This window comes from Ptychodera flava, chromosome 8 (genome assembly GCF_041260155.1).
Source record: "Ptychodera flava strain L36383 chromosome 8, AS_Pfla_20210202, whole genome shotgun sequence".
Lineage (NCBI taxonomy): Eukaryota > Metazoa > Hemichordata > Enteropneusta > Ptychoderidae > Ptychodera > Ptychodera flava.
The window spans coordinates 14,142,047-14,163,662 of NC_091935.1; the positions used below are offsets into that span (position 1 = coordinate 14,142,047).

General features: G+C 37.1%; 1 protein-coding gene across 2 annotated transcripts in view; it reads right to left on the reverse strand.

Moving 5' to 3' along the window:
- The window catches only part of LOC139138556 (receptor-type tyrosine-protein phosphatase mu-like), a 205,393-nt gene that overhangs the window by 52,205 nt on the left and 131,572 nt on the right, over positions 1 to 21,616 (reverse strand). For both annotated transcript variants that reach the window (XM_070706982.1, XM_070706983.1), the window contains exon 7: positions 17,024 to 17,179. The gene's annotated coding sequence lies outside the window, so the exon portion shown is untranslated. The remainder of the gene's footprint in view (positions 1 to 17,023; positions 17,180 to 21,616) is intronic.

Here is a 21,616-nt window from a genome sequence, read left to right on the forward strand (position 1 = left end):
AAATTTTGAGTCCTCGTGTTTCAGTTTTGTCGCCAATATGCATGCGGGTTCGTATTCGTATAGACCCTGCTGACGCCTGAACTTTCGACGCGTCGACGCACTGTGTACTTTCATGCGGTAGACATATGGTTTCCACTGCAACAAATGGTCCAGTGCGGTGTCCAGGCCTCCAAAAGCTATGTAATGAAATCAATATTTTCACAGACGACGACAATAATAATCCAAACAATGTAAACACAAGAGCGTAACGCCTGTATATTCTGAAGGAATTACGTGAATAATTTGCAGAAACAACAAACTCATAGCTGGTCAAGTTACTGTGAGTTCCGTAAGCATTCAACCAGGGTCAGGCGCGATGTCTACAGTATTCGCACCGTCAAGATTCAGTCGATTTTTGTTCCCGTAAAATAGCATATCTTGTCTGAGGTAAATTTCTAGGCCTATGCTATCTTTAAATAGTGTATAACTTTACAGAAGGCTCTGTAGACCAAGAGGTCTTCTGGCATTTGCTCCATACACGAACCATGGATGTAACAAGTCATTGACAATGACACAGTCCCCACTTGTAATAGGAGTATTAGTCTTGATGGGGCAGGGAAATGTGGTCATTAATAAGTATCACTGGAGTGTATAAGTTGAGATCTATGGGCAATAGGTCTATGTCGTTGTTCCCAATTTGAAACACATGAGGCATGTCTAAGTTATGGTTCTAAATCGGGAAAAAAGATCAGACCTCTAGCTGTATTGGCCAGCCATGGAATACATAAGCACATAATAAATGAGGTACAAGATGTGACATCTTAAGATCTAATATCCTATCAAAATTGGAGGGTATAGAACTTGTGGTTACTGAGTTATGCATATATATGTATAATCAAGGTCAAAGGTCATCGAGGTCACGTGACATTTGAAAAAGAAAATTGTATTGCTAATTAATCCCTATATGCCAAAAATCAGACCTGATTCTGGGCAAGCTCTATTCGCTTGCCCAGAATTAGATATGTGCATAATTAATGAGGTAAAGCGTGTGTTGTCATAAGGTCTCCCATCCTACTAAATATAAAGGACATAGCACTTGTGGTTATTTATTTATTGACATAAACGTATATTTTAGGTAAAAGGTCATCGAGGTCACATGACATTTTGTCAAAAACTTCTATCCTATAGTTATCCCTATATACCAAAAATCAGACATCCAGCTCTATTGGCTTGCTCATAATTAGATATGCACATAATTAATGAGGTACAATATGTGGCGTCATAAGGTCTCCCATCATACCAAATATGAAGGGTGTACCACTTGTGGTTACTGAGTTATGGACAAATATTATATTCCAGGTCAAACGTCGTTGAGGTCACGTGATATTTTGTCAAAAAAATTGTATTGCTAAGTTATCCCTACATACCAAAAATCAGACCTCTAGTTCTATTGGCTCGCTCAAAATTAGATATGTGCATAATTAACAAGTCATCGTTGATGACACAGTCCCCACTTGTTAATTGGTACTTTGATTACAAGTCCTCAGAGAGGATAGAGTCCCCTTCATTAATTAGGTCTGTGATAAAAATACTTTGATACAGATGGCGCTCAATGGCCAAGAATGAGTTCCCTGGTGATGAAAACATAAAACCAATGTAGGCCGCCATCCTAAAGTTCATAAAATGAGTCAACTAGGAATTAATCAACAGGATGTTGTAAAACATTTTTGCATACAATCCTAATACTTAACACATTATCACTGGTACAATATTTCATGAAGTTTGATGCAGTATTTACAACAAACTATGAGATCAACATCTGTATCAAGTTCATCAAATTTGACATATTAATTTGTGGCTATATCACTCTAATTTGGAAAGTTCATTACATATGCAATTACAAATTAATTAAAATGACACTGATAAATGTCTTTTTCAATGTTAAAGCAATGTGAGCTTAACATCTGTACAAAGTTTCATGAAATTTGGTGCAGTATGTATTTCTTGACATATCAGCCTACTTACGAAACTTCAATAACTGACATGTTACTGCTACATGACGTGAAACAAATTGACGAGCATATGTATGAAATAGGTCAATGTCCTTGTACCAACTTTGAATGATACTGGTGGAAATATGTCTGAGTTATGGCTCTGTACATGAAAAATTTGTAACAAAATCGAAGTCCACACAGCGATATTTGATCTTACTGTTTAAAAAATCAACACGTATATGTATGACATAAGTCAATGTCCATGTACCAACTTTGAATAAGATCAGAGTTATGGCTCTCGACATGAAACAACCATAACAAAATTGCCACCATGTGGCCATATTTGACCATCTTGTGAAACCAATCGACATACATATGTATAAATAAGTCAATGTCCTTGTACCAACTTTGAATAAATTAGCTTGATACATGTCTGAGTTATGGTTCCGGACATGAAATCGGAAAAAAAATGGCCACACGTATCACAAATGTATCACAAAACAAATCAACGCGCATATGTATGACATAGGTCAATGTCCTTGCACTAAGTTTGAATAAAATTAGTGAATAAAATCGTACGTGCCCAAAGGACGTGAACAAATTGTAACAAAATGGCTGCCATGCAGCCATATTGGATCATATCATGAAAAAAATTGACGTACATATGTATGACATAGGTTAATGTCATTGTACCAACTTTGAATAAAATCGGTTGAGATATGCCTGAGTATTATGGCTCTGTACATGAAAGAATCATAACGAAATGGCCACATGGCAGCCATATTGGATCATATCACAAAACAAATTGACATGCATATCTATCACATTGGTCAATGTCCTTGTACCAACTTTGAAAAAAATCGGTTGAAACATGTCTGAGTTATGGCTCTGTACATGACAAAATCATAATAAAATGGCTGCCTAGCGGCCATATTGGACCGTATCACATAACAAATTGACAGGCATATGAATCACATAGGTCAATGTCCTTGTACCAACTTTGAATAAAATCGGTTGAGATATGCCTGAGTTATGGCTCTGTACATGAAAAAATTGTAACAAAATGGCCACACGGCAGCCATATTGGATCATATCACAAAACAAATTGACATGCATATCTATGACATTGGTCAATGTCCCTGTACCAACTTTGAAAAAAAATCAGTTGACACATGTCTGAGTTATGGCTCTGTACATGACAAAATCATAATAAAATGGCTGCCTAGCAGCCATATTTGATCGTATCACATAACAAATTGACAGGCATATGAATCACATAGGTCAATGTCCTTGTACCAATTTTGAATTAAATCGGTTGAGATATGCCTGGGTTATGGCTCTGTACATGAAAAAATTGTAACAAAATGGCCACATGGCAGCCATATTGGATCGTATCATAAAACAAATTGATGTTCATATCTTTGACATTGGCTAATGTCCTTGTACCAACTTTGAATAAAATCGGTTGAAACATGCCTGAGTTATGGCTTTGTACATGAAAAAATAGCGTCAATGACACTGTAGCTCCCATCCTGGACTATTTAGTGTTTGTTCTCTGGTCAGATATTTGAACATGTGTGAAAGGGATAAAGTGCATGAAGTGAAAATACTTAAATGAAATGTACTGGAGACAGTGAATATGTTTAATGTAATTATTCAGAATATAAAATGGAAAAAATACAGAATTAGATATATCGAATACTGTGATACAACCATTTACTCAACAAGTCATTTACAATGACATAGTCCCCACTTGTAATAGGAGTATTAGTCTTGATGGGGCAGGAAAATGTGGTCATTAAGAAGTATCACTGGAGTGTATATGTTGAGATCTATGGGCACATAGGTCTATGTCGTTGTTCCCAATTTGAAACACATGAGGCATGTCTAAGTTATGATTCTAAATCGGGAAAAAAGATCAGACCTCTAGCAGTATTGGCCAGCCAAGAAATACATATGCGCATTATAAATGAGGTACAAGATGTGACATCTTAAGGTCTAATAGCCTATCAAAATTGGAGGGTATAGAACATGTGGTTACTGAAATATGCATATATATGTATAATCAAGGTCAAAGGTCATCAAGGTCACATGACATTTTGAAAAAAAAAATTATATTGCTAATTCATCCCTATATGCCAAAAAATCAGATCTCTAGCTCTATTCACTTGCCCAGAATTAGATGTGTACATAATTAATGAGGTAAAGCGTGTGTTGTCATAAGGTCTCCCATCCTACTAAATACAAAGGACATAGCACTTGTGGTTACTTATTTATTGACATAAACATATATTTTAGGTAAAAGGTCATCGAGGTCACATGACATTTGGTCAAAAAATTTCTCTTCTATAGTTATCCCTATATACCAAAAATCAGACATCCAGCTCTATTGGCTCGCTCAGAATGAGATATGCGCATAATTATTGAGGTACAGTATGTAGCGTCATAAGGTGTCCAATCATACCAAACATGAAGGCTGTAGCACTTGTGGTTACCGAGTTATGGACAAATATGTATATTTTGACGTCAAAGGTCACCGAGGTCACGTGACATTTTGTCAAAAAAATTGTTTTGCTAAGTTATCCCTATATACCAAAAATCAGACCTCTAGCTTTATTGGCTCGCTCAAAATTAGATATGTGCATAATTAATGAGGTACAATATGTGGCGTCATAAGCTGTCCCATCATACCATACATGAAGGGTGTAGCACTTGTGGTTACTGAGTTATGGACAAATATGTATATTTGAGGTCAAAGGTCACCGAGGTCACATGACATTTTGTCAAAAAAATTGTATTGCTAAGTTAGGCGCCATAAAATAAATTCTTTGTTTGCCGTCCGCGTGCGGGTAGGTTTTCGGAAGAAATTTGAAAAACAAACACAGTCCGTCTCCTCGAAAATGCGGCACGATGTGCCCTGATTTTGTCTGCAATAACACATTAAGAGCGCCTTTACGCAGCAGTTTTCTGAAATGTCGCAAAAACACCAATGTTGTACGATCGTTTAAATACAAATCAGACAAATCGTAAAAGGGTACAGCATCAGCCGCTGTACGTAAAGTTCACGTGCGCACAGGTCTCCCTATTTTTAGCGCGCTGCATGCAGTGTACCGTACATGGATGGTCGAGGTCTTACACTGATTTATCCGTAAATCATGACAGCGGAAGGACGTGAAATAGTTGTGGTCTCCATAAAAGATGGATCGAAAACAATTCTTGACTGGTTTGGCTTCGAATGTGGAACGGAACAGAATTTCTGTCAACTATTTGAAGCACTTTTCATCGCCAGCCAGAACGACACGGACAACAATAGGTTCAAATACGCGATCGATCACGATATTGGATCTGCACCAGGGAAAGCAGGTACAGTGAAATGTTCGTTGTTGAATGCTCCAAACAGCCCATACGCTGTTGAAGTTGCTCTTACTTTGAACATTCTGTCTGCTACCAAACGGCTTGGTCATTTTATAAAGTTTGACATCGTACGGCAGAAGGCACAACATGATACTAAGAGTACGGGCAATCTGCGCAATGCTTTTGAAATCATGCAACATGCATCAAGGGAGTTATCTCAGAGACTGCTGTACCCCGGGAAAATTGGCTTAAACCCAGATGACCCAAACCTGAGAGGTGACTACAGATTAAGGAACCATTTGATAGATTTGCTGGAACGAGAAAGGTTGATTACAAAGGTTATGATTACAAAGCAACAACTTCAGCAGTGTATGATGTGATCTAATGTGAAAAAGATTCAGCTTAATAGCTAGCATTTGTGTCAGTCATAATGATTTGAACAAAACATACATACACATACATGCACGCACATACACACACAAATATATATACGGTGATACTTAGCCTGTATGAGCTATGTCTTAATTTAAAGTTTTTCAGCAAGTGTCAGTTGTAATAAATAGTCAACACTCTTTTTTCTGTCCTCATCAAGATCCTGTACCAACTGAAGATGGTGATCACTTCAAGTCGTTTGAAGAACTGTATGGCACAGAAACAACTGAAAAATTCCGTCCATCTCTGGTTTCAAAGCAGACAGCACTGGCCCAGCGAGATTTTGGATTCCGACTGTCTGGAGAGACTGTGAGGCAAACTATACTATGTATAGAATGCAGTAAACCCAGGTATGTAAATCACTGATTTTTGGGTCCTTTAAGTTAGTATAGTTACATACAGTACTGTGTAGGGCAGTAAATTACATTACACTATAGTAAAGAGACACTCAGTGCAGCATTAGTGTATCTTATCCATAATATTTTAATGCAGTGCAACACAGCACAAAATAGTACTTAAATTATCTCATTGTAGACCCAAAGAGATGTTGTCTTATCATTTAGTTTTGATTTTATCAACCTGATGGTATTGTAACAAACTTATGGAAATTTGTTTTGATTACACTCAAACCTGCAGGTGTGTATATTCACCAAAGAAACTGGTTGAAGCTGAAAGACAGTCTCTTGAACAGATATTGGACACCATTGATTATACTTGTGGTACAAGTGCCATTCCTGAAAGTCATAAACTTCACAAGGTATTTTTAAGAGTTCTAGCTGCTCAGTCAGTTTTCAGGAACAAAAATAGAAGCAATAAGGTTAACAAAAAAATTGTGATCATCGAATATTTGGTAGCTGAATAAAAATGACGTATAACAGGCTAAGATTTTCTGTCATTTTTTATCAAAAGTGAAAAAACAGCAGTATATTTTTTGTAATTTCATACAATTGTTTTATTGACTCCTTTGTAAGTATCTGTTTGCTTACTAGTGTTTGTTTGTTTCTTATGCATTTGTTTCAGGTGTGTTTGTTTGAGAATGTGACATGTGGAAATTCTATCACCCCACATTACTACAGCTCAAGGTTGAAATTTCCCTTGGTGTGTCATGTGTGTGGTACTCCAGATGACCTTGTACCCATCCAGGATGATTGGAAGGAAAGTTATCAGAGTATCCATCCTGTCTGTCATCAGTGCAAATCCATAGGACATGAGGAACGTACCCGAAACAAGTCCAAGGTTGGCGGGAAGAAAAAGAAGTAAAATATGGGAGTACTTCTGCATTACAGCCTCAGAGAACAGTCACCTAACAATAGCTATGCTTGTTGTACTTGTACAAGTACATGTATAACTTGTGTTTCCAGACAAGACCACAGGAAACACTGCATTGTAACTGTAATAGTTGAGTTTTCATACTTGATACCATTAAACCAATTGTTAAGTTAAAGTTTATTAGATTGTGTTTTTTTTTCCGTGTTTGTTTTTTTTGCTGGCTGGCTGATAGGTTTTTCAAATATCCAAGGACGGCAAACAAAGAATTTATTTTATAAGGCCTTATCCCTATATACCAAAAATCAGACCTCTAGCTCTATTGGCTCGCTCAAAATTAGATATGCACATAATTAATGAGGTACAATATGTGGCGTCATAAGGTGTCCCATCATACCATACATGAAGGCTGTAGCACTTGTGGTTACTGAGTTATGGACAAATATGTATATTTGAGGTCAAAGGTCACCGAGGTCACGTGACATTTTGTCAAAAAAATTGTATTGCTAAGTTATCCCTATATACCAAAAATCAGACCTCTAGCTCTATTGGCTTGCTCAAAACTAGATATGCGCATAATTAATGAGGTACAATATGTGGCGTCATAAGGTGTCCCATCATACCATACATGAAGGCTGTAGCACTTGTGGTTACTGAGTTATGGACAAATATGTATATTTGAGGTCAAAGGTCACCGAGGTCACGTGACATTTTGTCAAAAAAATTGTATTGCTAAGTTATCCCTATATACCAAAAATCAGACCTCTAGCTCTATTGGCTCGCTCAAAATTAGATATGCGCATAATTAATGAGGTACAATATGTGGCGTCATAAGGTGTCCCATCATACCATACATGAAGGCTGTAGCACTTGTGGTTACTCAGTTATGGACAAATATGTATATTTGAGGTCAAAGGTCACCGAGGTCACGTGACATTTTGTCAAAAAATTGTATTGCTAAGTTATCCCTATATACCAAAAATCAGACCTCTAGCTCTATTGGCTCGCTCAAAATTAGATATGTGCATAATTAATGAGGTACAATATGTGGCGTCATAAGCTGTCCCATCATACCATATATGAAGGGTGGTAGCACTTGCGGTTACTGAGTTATGGACAAATATGTATATTTGAGATCAAAGGTCATCAAGGTCACATGACATTTTGTCAAAATATCCGAGATATCTGCGTGAACGGATGGACTCATGGATGGACGAACAGACGGACATGACCCAATCTATAAGCTCACTGGACTTCATCCGTGGGGACTAAAAATTGTCTCACTGCATCCTTTTTGCAATATGAATACGATGAGAAACTAAATTTTTATTTTTCGTGGCCTTATACATGGGAGTCTATGGAGATCTGCCTTATACATGGAAGTCTATGGACGTGTAAACTAAAAATATGCAAATTTCACCACGATTTGCCCAAATTTGGGAAAGGTCACTCCTATGCACTTCCATACCAAGTTTCAAATCAATCGGACTTGTGGTTTCAGAGCAGGAGATTTTTTGACCAAAAAATGGGAGAAAATTACAAAAAATTCATGAAAAATAGCAAGTCCAAGATACTGACCCAAGATGCCCACAATCATTTCATGTCAGCCCAAAGTACTTACATGCTAATTTTTCATGTAATCTGCTCAGTGGTTATTGAGTTTTTTCAATTTTGACTGTTTTTACATTTTTTCACTTAATTTGCATATTTTTGGCAATGACAACTTCATTTGAACAAAATCTCATCTACAGCCCATCATCCATGTACACACCAAATATCAAGATGAAATGTACAGCGGTTTTGGAGTTTTTGATGTTGACGGACAGACATACAGACATACAGACATACAGACATACAGACACACAGACATACAGACATACAGACATACATACATACAGACATTTCCCTAGCCTATAAGAATAGCTTCCATTGCCATATATACATATGGCTATGGGAGCTAAAAATCGTAATAAAATGGCCGCCTGGCAGCCATATTGGATCGTATCACAAAAAAAATCGACGTGCATCTGTATGACATATGAAGTAATCCTTGTACCAAGTTTGAATGAAATCGTTTCTTGCATCTCTGAGATATCTGCGTGAACGGACGCACGCACGCACGCACGCACACACGCACGCACGCACGCACGCACGCACGGACATGACCAAACCTATAAGTCCCCCCCCGACAGTGTCCTTGGGGACTAATGAAGTACAATATGTGGCTTCATAAGGTGTCCCATCATACCATACATGAAGGGTGTAGCACTTGTGATTACTGAGTAATGGACAAATATGTTATATTTCAGGTCAAAGGTCACCGAGGTCACGTGACATTTTGTCAAAATATCTGAGATATCTGCGTGAACTGATGGACGAACGGACGACGCACGCACGGACATGACCAAACCTATAAGTCCACCCGGACGGTGCCGTGGGGACTAGAAAAATAGACATCCATGCACGAAAGAACATGAACGTGGTGTCCCTCGCTCATGCAACAGACGACTGGAAATGATTGACAACTTGTGCACAGGGTATTGATATTATTCCTAAAGTAGTTCAAAAGTTTAAATGCAGAATCGTCATGGAAAACCTCCTTTACTTTGCAAACCATAACGAATTCTTGGCTTGTGCATGTGATAAGTATATTACTCCCTAATATTTTTCTTCGTTCATCTTGGAAAATGCTCGTGACGTAATGATTGTGTCACCAAAAGTCGAAGACGAGTGGTGACACAGTCATTACATGAACTCATATTTTCCTTCGCTGAACGAAGAAAAATATTAGGGAATAATATCTAAATCTATAGCAATAATAATAGCAAGACTTGGTGCATATATGGAGTGAACTGGTCAAAACTGAGTGGTATACCCATAAGTGCTGAGGTGGTTTATCGCTATTATATCAGGGCAGTATGTTGAATTTCTGGTTTAAACATTACAAAGGAATTGTTCTCTGACTAAGAGCTCATGAATCTTCTCACTGTGCTATATTGTGAATGTAGCACAGTTGTTTTCATGTCTCATCTGACATTAAAGATCTCTGTACTTGCACCATTGATATATACTGGACCAGGTGTGAAACTCAATAATCAATATCAGACCTTTACTAAGTTCATCAAAAGTTGGTTTGATCACCATTGACATGTAGCTTCAATACACACATAATCACATTATTTAATTTAGTAATTAATTAAATGAACATTCAAAATGTCGATTACTACTTTAACATCTTTGTATCTTCAATTTAGGAACAAGCTGTCCAAGACAATTCGTTAAAAATTTTTCATTGCATTTGCAAAGTTGCTTTTAATTGATATGGAACTACCAGATGTCTTTCACTACTGTTATTTCTTTTAATCATCAGCATGTATGCAAAGTTCCATGAACTGCATGGTCAGGTCCATCAAAATATATCCTTATTTGTAAAGGCTCATTAGATTTGCAAATTAGCATTATACAATGACATTAAACTGCTAAATGACCTTGAAAATTCTCAAGCCTGTTATGACCATTATTTGTAGCATGAGTTATCAGATTTGGTGCTCTTAATTTGAGAATATCAGACTTCAGGATAATTTTTAATATGTAAATAAGCATTAATAACGAGATCAGTAAAACAAAATTAAAAGTTCTTGAGATTGTTGACCAGAATCTATACACCAGATTTTATTCAAATATCTGCAGCCATTCTAGATGTAAACTTACGGTGCAAAAGTTCATCAAATCTGCAAATTAACAATTCACTGGTTTTCACAGTTGTATTTCCCTTTATGATTAACATTTGCAGAAAGGCTCATCAAAGTGTATGAAGCCATTTTTTATTAATATGTGTTTTTGCAAAACCATAAAATATGCAAATCACATCCATGAAAAAATATATCAGTAATTGCAATTCTTAAACAGACTCTTCATCACCAGATTTATTATACAATGCAAGATCCGAGGTAAAAGAATATTCCACATTGATTAAGGGTCATTAGCATAGAATTTTAATGCTGAAACAATGCTCATTAATGTAATCTGCATATTTGAATATCATTATACCTCGCATCTTGCACTAATAGATTTATTTCAAATCTGACTAGTTGTTTTTGAGATATTTTGCCAACCAGAAACACATACAGACAGACTAAATAACAGTAATTAAGTTGAATGCAGAATACAAGCATGCGAGTTGATCATGCAGTGTGCAAATGTAATTCTCATTGATCTTGCAAATCTCATGAGTTTGTGATGTCATCCAAGGTCATCAGCCAATGTGCAACTCATCAATGGCGGCCATGTTTGCATGACATCGACAAGGGCTGTAACGTTAGCTATGCTACTTAGCTGAGTAAACATGCCGAGGTGCGTGAGGAAAACCCAGGACAGTGGGTGTCTACTGAAGTTTTTCTAGGAGGTTAGAATTTCGTTTGGAGAATTCCCTCCCATAGCTAAACGACCTATTTTAGGGCCCGGCCCCTAGTGTATAAGGCTGAGAACACATGTCAGTGTTGTAGTACTAGGACACTGGTGAATATGGTTGTCGCTATTTTCTTGTTTTCAGAAAATGTAATCATTATTGACATCAGTGAACTAGAATAAAAGTTGTGGAATAATGTCTCAGATTTCTTTTCTTTGAGTTTTTTTATACGAAAAAAATCTGTAAAAACTCCCGAAGTGCTACCAAATTTTAATCTCTATTTCCCCCGTGTCTGTGAAAGTGGTTGCTCGTGCTTTACACCACATCTTCACCCTCTTGTAAAAACATCCTGGGGAGAACACCTTTTTGTATTACAACTTAATAGAACAAGTGTAATTGCCTTAGGTCAAGTCCTGCAAGCTATATATGCCAAACTGTGAAAGTGATTAGATATATAAATTATGAATTAGCTCACATTAAAATGAAAATATCTTTCACTTATCAAATATAATTATCTCATCAATATACATAGCAAGTTTCACAAACTTTTTTTAGGGTCCTTCCAGTCTTATGTCTCTAATTGGGAAAGTTAGTTAAACATGCAAATTGCAAGTTTTGTCAACTTTGGTCATGTCAATCCAGATATATCCCTAATTAGGAAAGTTCGTTAAACATGCAAAATTACAAGTTTATCTAAAACTTGAAAAACAACTTTCATGATTGTTATTTCAGTGTATCTTAAATATGTATGGCGAGTTTCGTCAACTTTCATCATGCCAATCCAGATATATCCTTAATTTGGTAAGTTCATTCAATATGCAAATTAGTGATGAGCTAAAGTAAAAATGCTTCATGACTTCTTGTATCATATTATCTTCCATGTACATAGCAAGTTTCATCAACTTCGGTCAAGTACGTCCATCAAGATATATAACCCTAATTAGGAAAGTTCATTAAATATGAAATTAGAAGTTGGCCGAGGTAAAAATGCTAAATGTCTTTCAATATTGCTTAAACCTAGTATTTTCAATGTACATAGTACTTTTCTCCAACTTTGATTTAGTTAATCCACGTATATATCCCGAATGAGGAAAGTTCATTAACTTTGCAAATTAGAAATTCGTTGAAGTAAAAATGCTTATGACTTTCAGTAATGTTCTATCATAGTATCTTCAATGTACATAGCAAGTTTCATCAAGTTTTGTCAAGTCCATCAAGATATGTAAACCTAATCAGGAAAATTCATCAAATATGCATATTAGAAATTGGCTGAAGTAAAAATGCATAATGACTTTCAGTAATGTTGTACCATTATCTTCCATGTACATAACAAGTTTCACCAACTTTGGTCAAGTCAATCAAGATATATAACCCCAATAAGAAAAGTTAATTATGCATATTAGGAATTGGCTGCAGTAAAAATGCTTACAGGGCGGTGGTTGTCACGCTGCGCACAAACGCCTTTTTTGTTGATAAACATGACTTTTTGTAAACATAAGTCTTCTCAACTTCCATCCGAGTGAGATGGAAACGGTCCCTCAATTTGTAAATGCCTCTGTAAGACTCAAGATCATGCAAAAGTAAAATATTATGATTGGACACAAACTTCTCGGGTGTAATTCTATTTATAAACTCATGTAAGGCTACAAACATTGAGACAATACACTCGGCACATTATGTCGCTGTGTTTACTGCAGGCAGTCACAGTGAACAAATGGGTTTGATCACGCACGGTCAAATTGGTTGTACACAATGCTATGTACACTACAGCAATAAAACATCACTAAAATGATCAACATTGTATAAATATTTAGGCCTGGCAACAAGCAGAATGCCTCACACAAATATTACACACCATGATCAGCAAGAAAGAGCAAGACACTGTTGCATCAATAAGGGAGACAGTCACCGCCTTGACCATAGACAGTACTTCTTTACTGTCAATGCGTTGACGTACATGGATATACGAAAATCCAGTCCTGCGACAGACTTGACCCATGACCCACTGTTGATCACCATTGCTAACTTCTTCTAGTATTACGTGGTAAGAAATAGTCAAATGACAGGCAAAAAAGACAAAACAAGCGCGTTTTTGCGACATTTAACGGGAAAATCGCACAGCTACCCATAGGGACATGTCAAGAGATCCTGTGACTGCAATGGTCATGACAGTGATCAAATGGCTAGTGTAGGCTTATACCGGTGCTACGCAAACTTTACCTCCTGATTGCTGCTTGTTCAAATGAGATAACCCCACTAAAAATACCTATGAAAGGTCCTTTGCTTGGCTTGATACTTGTACTTGGAATTCTCCGTTGCACCACACCACAGAGAAAAACTTCGTGGTGTAGTCCGATTCTCCACAGCCAAATGGGGAGCGCCATATACCTCGTTCTCTTGACACCGACGTTCATGCAGACCATGAAACAGATTTTCCTTGCTCAGTTGCTGCAATTTGCATTGCTCTGCGAGCTGCATATTTCTGTCATTTGTGTTATCGTCGACTGGACTCCTATTGGGCCTCTGTTCTCGTCTTTGCTCACTATGTTGTGGACTAGAGTCCGGTTATTTGATGGTGTGTGGGCATATCAACAGACACACGGGCGAAGTCTTCTCAAGTACCCTCAAGCAATAACAGTAGCCAAACCCAATTAAAGAAACACATGATCAAATGTGATCTTATTACAGTGTGTAATTCCTGTTCAATATTCAGCAGATATTAACTTGATTTCTTGACCTGTTATTGCGTGGTAACTTTGGTGAGTGAAAATGCTTGTGACAGATCAGACGTCGTTTTAACATGTGGCAATATCGCAAACATTGTAATCAACCCCTAACTATGTGTGTCGTTCCTAACAAGTCTTTTGTTATCCCAACGGACACTGTCCGGGTAGACTTATAGGTTTGGTCATGTCTGTGCGTGCATCCGTGTGTGTGTCTGTGCATGCGTCTGTCCGTCCGTTCACGTAAATATCTCAGAGACGCCAGGAGCGATTTCATTCAAACTTGGTACAAGGATTATCACCTATGCCATACATATGCAAGCCATGTTGATTTGTTTTACAATCCGATCCAATATGGCCGTCTGGCAGCCATTTTGTTTCCTGTATTTGATGTCGGTGCATATGTTCACGCAAATTTCTCGGTGATGCTAGGAGCGATTCCATTCAAAACTTTTTACATAGATTACTCTATATGTTATACATATGTACATTGATTTTGGTTTGATCTGGTCTAAAATGGCTGCGTGGCGGCCATTTGGTTTCCTATATTTGACGACTGTGCATTCGTTCACGTAAATTTCTCAGCGATGCCGGGCGCGATTGCATTGAAAGTTGGTACCTATATTAATCCCTATCACATATATATGCACGCGATTTTTGTAATGATTCAATCATAAATAGCTGTGTGACAGCCGTTTTCTTTCCTGTATTTGATATCCGTCCACAGGGTCCCTAGGTATGATCCACAGGCGTTCAAGGACGAAATTAATATTAATGCTGTGTCCATGCATAGGGCTCATGAATGCAGATATCTGAGATATTCCTGTGCCAATTCTTTTTAAACTTGATACAAGGATACTACACTATGGCATACATATGCAGGTCTATTTATATTGGTGTGGCATGCATAATTAGTTCTAATTTGCATAATTCGAGATTAGAGCGCTGTTTCTGGTACAACTGTGCCAAATTTGATGAAACTTTGTGCATATGTTTTTAGTCCCCACGGACACCATCTGGGGGAGGGGGGGACTTATAGGTTTGGTCATGTCTGTGCATCCGTCCGCCTGTCCGTTCATCCATCCGTCTGTTCACGCAGATATCTGGAGCGATTTCATTCAAACTTGGTACAAGGATTACTTCATATGTCATACAGATGCACGTTGATTTGTTTTGTGATACGATCCAATATGGCTGCCAGGCGGCCATTTTATTAAGATTTTTTCATTTACAGAGCCATTACTCAGGCATGTTTCCACCGATTTTATCCAAACTTGGTACAAGGACATTGACCTATGTCATACATATGCACTTCAATTTGTTTTGTGATGCAATCCAATATATCTGCTAGGCGGCCATTTTATTACGATTTTTCATGTACAGAGCCATAACTCAGGCATGTTTCAACAGATTTTATTCAAAGTTGGTACAAGGACATTGACCAATGTCATAGCTATGCACATCAATTTGTTTTGTGATACGATCCAATATGGCCGCCGTGCGGCCATTTTGTTATGATTTTTTCATGTACAGAGCCATAACTCAGACATATCTCAACCAATTTTATTCAAACTTGGTACAAGGACATTGACCTATGTCATACACATGCACATTGATTTGTTTTGTGATACAATCCAATATGGCCACCAGGCGGCCATTTATTACAATTTTTTCATGTACAGAGCCATGACTCAGGCATGTTTCAACTGATTTTATTCAAAGTTGGTACAAGGACATTGACCAATGTCATACATATGCACATCAATTTGTTTTGTGATACGATCCAATATGGCCACCAGGTGGCCATTTTCTTACAATTTTTTCATGTACAGAGCCATTACTCAGGCATGTTTCAACAGATTTTATTCAAAGTTGGTACGAGGACATTGACCAATGTCATAGATATGCACGTTAATTTTTTTGTGATACGATCCAATATGTTTGCTGTGCGGCCATTTTGTTATGATTTTTTCATGTACAAAGCCATAACTCAGGCATATCTCAACTGATTTTATTCAAAGTTGGTACAAGGATGCATTGACCTATGTCATACATATGCACATGATTTGTTTTGTGATACGATCCTATATGGCCGCCATGTGGCCATTTTATTACGATTTTTTCGTGTCCTGAACTACAACTCAGAAATGCATCAAGCGAATTTATTCAAAAGCATTTTTGTCACAGACCTAATGAAGAGGACTCTATCCTCTCTGAGGACCTGTAATCAAAGTACCCATTAACAAGTGGGGACTTGTCATCAACGATGACTTGTTGTGTATAATCCCTGTCTCACTAGTTTTGATGCCAATGAGTTGTGTTAAATCAGCACCAAGTTCGTCAATTTTGATTTATAGTCAATTCAGAAATATATCCCTAGTTAGGAAAGTTCATCATATATGCAAATTACCAATTAACTTTCATGTCACATCTTTATGTCTTTCAGGGCAGATAAATCCTTGTGTAATCAACATTTGTAGCATATCTCATCCAATTCTGTGCAGCCGTTCTCATTTAATTGTATGTCTATTTTTCTAAAACTTATTAATTGTGCAAATGAGCATGAAATTTGCAAGCCACAGCCACCCAAAAATAATCAGTTCTTGCCATTCTAAAACAGAATCTATGTACAAAATTAGATTCTGATCTGAGTAGCCGTTCTTGAGATATCTGGCCCACAGATAGAAAGACACACAGACAGACAGACAGACATTGCTGCTAAATTAGTTCACGCGTGTGAACACACGAGCTAATAAAAGTTCATGACTCTACATGACTTCTGTTCTCAATTTGCTTGGAAAATATGAGCAAGAATTCTTGATAAAATAAAACCTTAATCGTACAGCTTAAAGTTGGACACCACCTACCTTGTTGACAGTCATCTATATGTATATTTACCCATCCAGGAGCACACTCTCCATTTGAACACACACCGGTTGTCTTATCACATGCTTCATTGTCTTTGCAGTGACATTTGTAGTTGCACAGCTCACCATAGAAGCCGTCATCACATGAATTAGGAACTGAAAAAGTGAATACATCAATGAGTAAGCTTGGCCCTTTGAACCCAGCTCGGACATAAATGTCCGATGATGTCATAGAGTACCATGGGGTCAGGGTGCAAAGGGTTAAAATCAATAATCACTCTTACATGTATAATAAGTCTAATCTACCAGTAGGTAAAAATATGGAGTGAGAAGGACTAATGATGTGCTCTGCTTTGAAGGCAGTTTAATGTCTACTTTGAAATTGTGTAGTTTGCAAAGATACTGCAGAGCCCAGTAAAAATGATAAATTCTTTCAAACATCAGACTGAACTGTAATAACTAGCTCAATGAATTTAAAAGTTAATCAGTGACTTTTGCAATTCCCAATTTTTTATCTCTTCCATTTCTGCCTTTTTTTTTCTTGCTGAATTTAGTTTACCTTTCTGATATGCCTTTGTTTTCAACTCACCTGTACCACATACTTTGAACCATACTACATTGACCTTATATTGTCGCCACTTTTGTGATATGTATAAACATTATCTGTCCTACTTAGAGACAAGTGTTATGATAATATTGTAGACACTAATTTGAAGTATATAAGTGCCAATTATCTGCTGGCAAAATAACATTAAATGGGATGCCCTAGTTGAGAAGGACTACTGTTACATGTTAATTGGCTCAATTATTTATACACACAAGAGCAGTTCGCTCTGTTAAATACTTTATGAGATTAATGATGAGAATTCTCTTTGTAGGTAATTCAAATTTATTCAACTTATATGTGTTCAAAGTAATCCATAGTTTCATGTGTGACAAAAAATGTCATGTGTCACAAAAAATGACAAAATTGTCTTAAAAGTACAAATTTGTATGTTTCAGGACAACTTCCACATATCTAACTATTGTCATCCCTGGACATCTATACACAAATATAAAAGTTGCAGTTTGTCCAGGGGCTTTAATAAGAAAATACTTTTGACGATTTTGGACCAAAAATGACAAAAATTGCCCCAAACCAGTAAATTTTTCCAATTTTGTTATAATTTCAACAAATTAGAAGGGTAACACCCTTGGAAACATCCAACCCAAATTTGAGAGAAACTGGGCTGGCTCAGAGAAGAAGAATTTTTACTTAAAATGAGGAAAATAACCAAAAAATTCAGCAAAAAATTACAAAATTCAAGATATCGTCACGATATACATAAAACTGTGTAAGGTCTACCTAAGATACTTGCCAGTGGTTCTTGAGTTATTGATTTTTGACCATTTTCACATCTTTAAAGCTTATTTGCTTAATTTGGGCATGGCAAACTGTATTGAACAAAATCCATCTACAGCCCAGGATGCATCCACAGACCAAATACCGCGCTAAAAACAGCGGTTCATGAGTTTTTGAAGTTGACGGACATACTATACATACACACATACATACATACACACATTCCTACAGACACCACCGACTTCAGCTTATATGATAATCTCACATTTGTATAACCAAATGTGAGCTAAAACAATTTGTTTATACGCGTTTATTTAAAATAAATTTATTAGGGAATAGCATGATAATGAATAAGTGAAGTGAATGGTAGAAACCATTACGGGAAATCTCCATTAACTTAGAAATACCCTACTTCCCTACTTAGTTATCAGAGGATCAATTTCACAGACCTGCCTTTCGTACAATGGCACCAGCTGGATAAGATAAACATAACAATGGAACATTCACACCTTTGGAGGATTAAAAGTCTTTTGTTTGTCACCCGAGTTGGGTAGGCAATGACCCAGGTTTCAGGTACCATGCAAGTTAATGCAGTCTTTCCCTGATGCATTAAGGTAATTTACATAGTATTAGCTATTTTTTTTCTTTCTGTGATCTTTGTGTGCTACTCAGTAGGCCTTTGACATTTCATTACTTTGTATATCTCGCATTGTTTCATTGCAGTATAAGTAGCTTTTTACAAACTACCTGACACTTTGACAAATCTGCATTTTCTTCCTCAAATTTTCTTATTAATCCAATTACCCCTTGATTGCTGTAATATTCCACATTTTTTCCTATATTTTTCACAGGGAAAAGAAATCAGTCCCCTGGGGTGGGGAGGGAGGTTTTGTGCAATGGTTTACTTTATTTGATTTTATTATTTTGACTGTGATTACAGTCGACTCACACCTTTTCCAACCCGCCCAGAACCAACTCACCCGATACCAACTCGCCTATTGTTTGAGATGTATATGTACTAAAACAATATATCTGGTGTATGGATTCTACGTACCTTGTGTTGTAAAATTTACAGAGTGTCCATGCACTGACAGGCAATTGTCAAAAATTGGGAGCCTGAAATTGGCTATTGACAAGCGGGACTTTTTTTGCCAATATTCACCACATTTAATAAACTGCTCTTCTTTTCCACTTGAATGAAGAAAACAATGTTGTACAATGTGAAAATTACAAAATAAGTTGCAATACATCACAAATTCAACATATTGTAGGCAGTAGCGAAAGCCGTCATACACGGTACCCGGGTATCACCTGAGCAATAGCATTGCGTTAGCCACCGGTCCTGCATGTGTTTTGGCAGATTGTTGTTGTCGATTTAAAGTATCTTTGCGTTGTGAATCCCTGGAATCCTTTTAACTAGTTGGACGTTGTTTAAAGTCTATGATTTGTCCGGATGAGGTACTCATGAAAAATTACAAATTGATAACTGCAAGTTGGTATCAGGCGAGTTTGTATTGGGTGAGTTGTTATCAGGCGAGTTGGAATCGGGCGAGTTTGTTCTAGGCAGATTGGAAAAGGTGCGAGTTAAGGGTGATTGAGCCAATAAATTTTTTACCAAAAATTTTCGTTATTTTCTTTAACAGTAAGACTTAAATGTGAGGATGAGATTACAACAAAAAAATCAATATGTCACTAGATTAATTTGGCAGCTAAAAGGATTTGAAAATGGGAAATATCACAATTGATGAGAAATATGTCCTTTTCAAATTATTTTGTTTGGATTTTTAAATACTTTGTAAATATATGGACATTCAAACATTTAAAACCACAACTCAAAGATAATATAATTATCATTCAATTATCACTGACAACGTCTGCTTTCATGCTAAAAGCTCTGACAATAAGTTGTATGAAGATAGGTTTCCATCAAAAGCACAGTGTAATGTTTACAGGGAGCACGGTCCCCATACAGTCAAGTGGACGTGCGCATCCTAGAGTGCGCGTTCTATTGTTTGCAACTATGATGATGTCAAGTGACTCGAGCTCGATCACCCTATACTGGTACCCGATGTAGATATAAGCCATGGGGAGACGTAGCCGTAACCTGGCTTTCAAATGACAGCGTGATCCTTTGACGCTACGTTTCGAAACCAGTGTGCGGTCTCTTCCTCAGTCGCTTTTTGCAACTTGCTGTCCTTGGATTTTGTTTCACTGTTTGTGTTTTAATGATTTTACAAAAAAATAGCTATCACACTTGATAAAATGCTGAATAAATTTAGCTCCTAAAATGCATAGAAAAGCATCTGGAAAGCCACAAAATAGCTGTAAAAAAGCCATAAAATCTCAAAATTTTCCCTAGAACCCCTTCGAGAGGGGGGCACATCCCCCTCTCGAGCTCTCCCCCCTGCTGATGACCTTCGGTCATCAGCCGCAGCGACCTTCGACCGCTGCCTTAACTAGCCTCCTGATAAATGTTTTCAGCCTGTTGATAAAAAACTTAATGAAAGCCCTGTGTGAGGAATTTGTTGTAAATGTGCATCTAGGATGCCTTCAGCAGTGTTTCTGTACCAAAGTTGTGAAAAAGTTAGAAATAAACATGTGTCCCAAGGTGCATTCTTTCTTTAAAAGGTGCTTTAGGGAAGATATTCAGACTCTCAAATAACAAGTCATTGACAATGACATAGTCCCCACTTGTAATAGGAGTATTAGTCTGATGGGGCAGGGAAATGTGGCCATTAAGAAGTATCACTGGAGTGTATATGTTAGATCTATGGGCACATAGGTCTATGTCGTTGTTCCCAATTTGAAACACATGAGGCATGTCTAAGTTATGGTTCTAAATCGGGAAAAGATATCAGACATCTAGCTGTATTGGCCAGCCAAGAAATACATATGCGCATAATAAATGAGGTACAAGATGTGACATCTTAAGGTCTAATACCCTATCAAAATTGAGTATAGAACTTGTGGTTACTGAGTTAGGCATATACATGTATAATCAAGGTCAAAGGTCATTGAGGTCACATGACATTTAAAAAAAAATTGTATTGCTAATTAATCCCTATATGCCAAAAATCAGACCTCTAGCTCTAGAATTAGATATGTGCATAATTAATGAAATAAAGCGTGTGTTGTCATAAGGTCTCCCAACCTACTAAATATAAAGGACATAGCACTTGTGGTTACTTATTTATTGACATAAACGTATATTTTAGGTAAAAGGTCATCGAGGTCACATGACATTTGGTCAA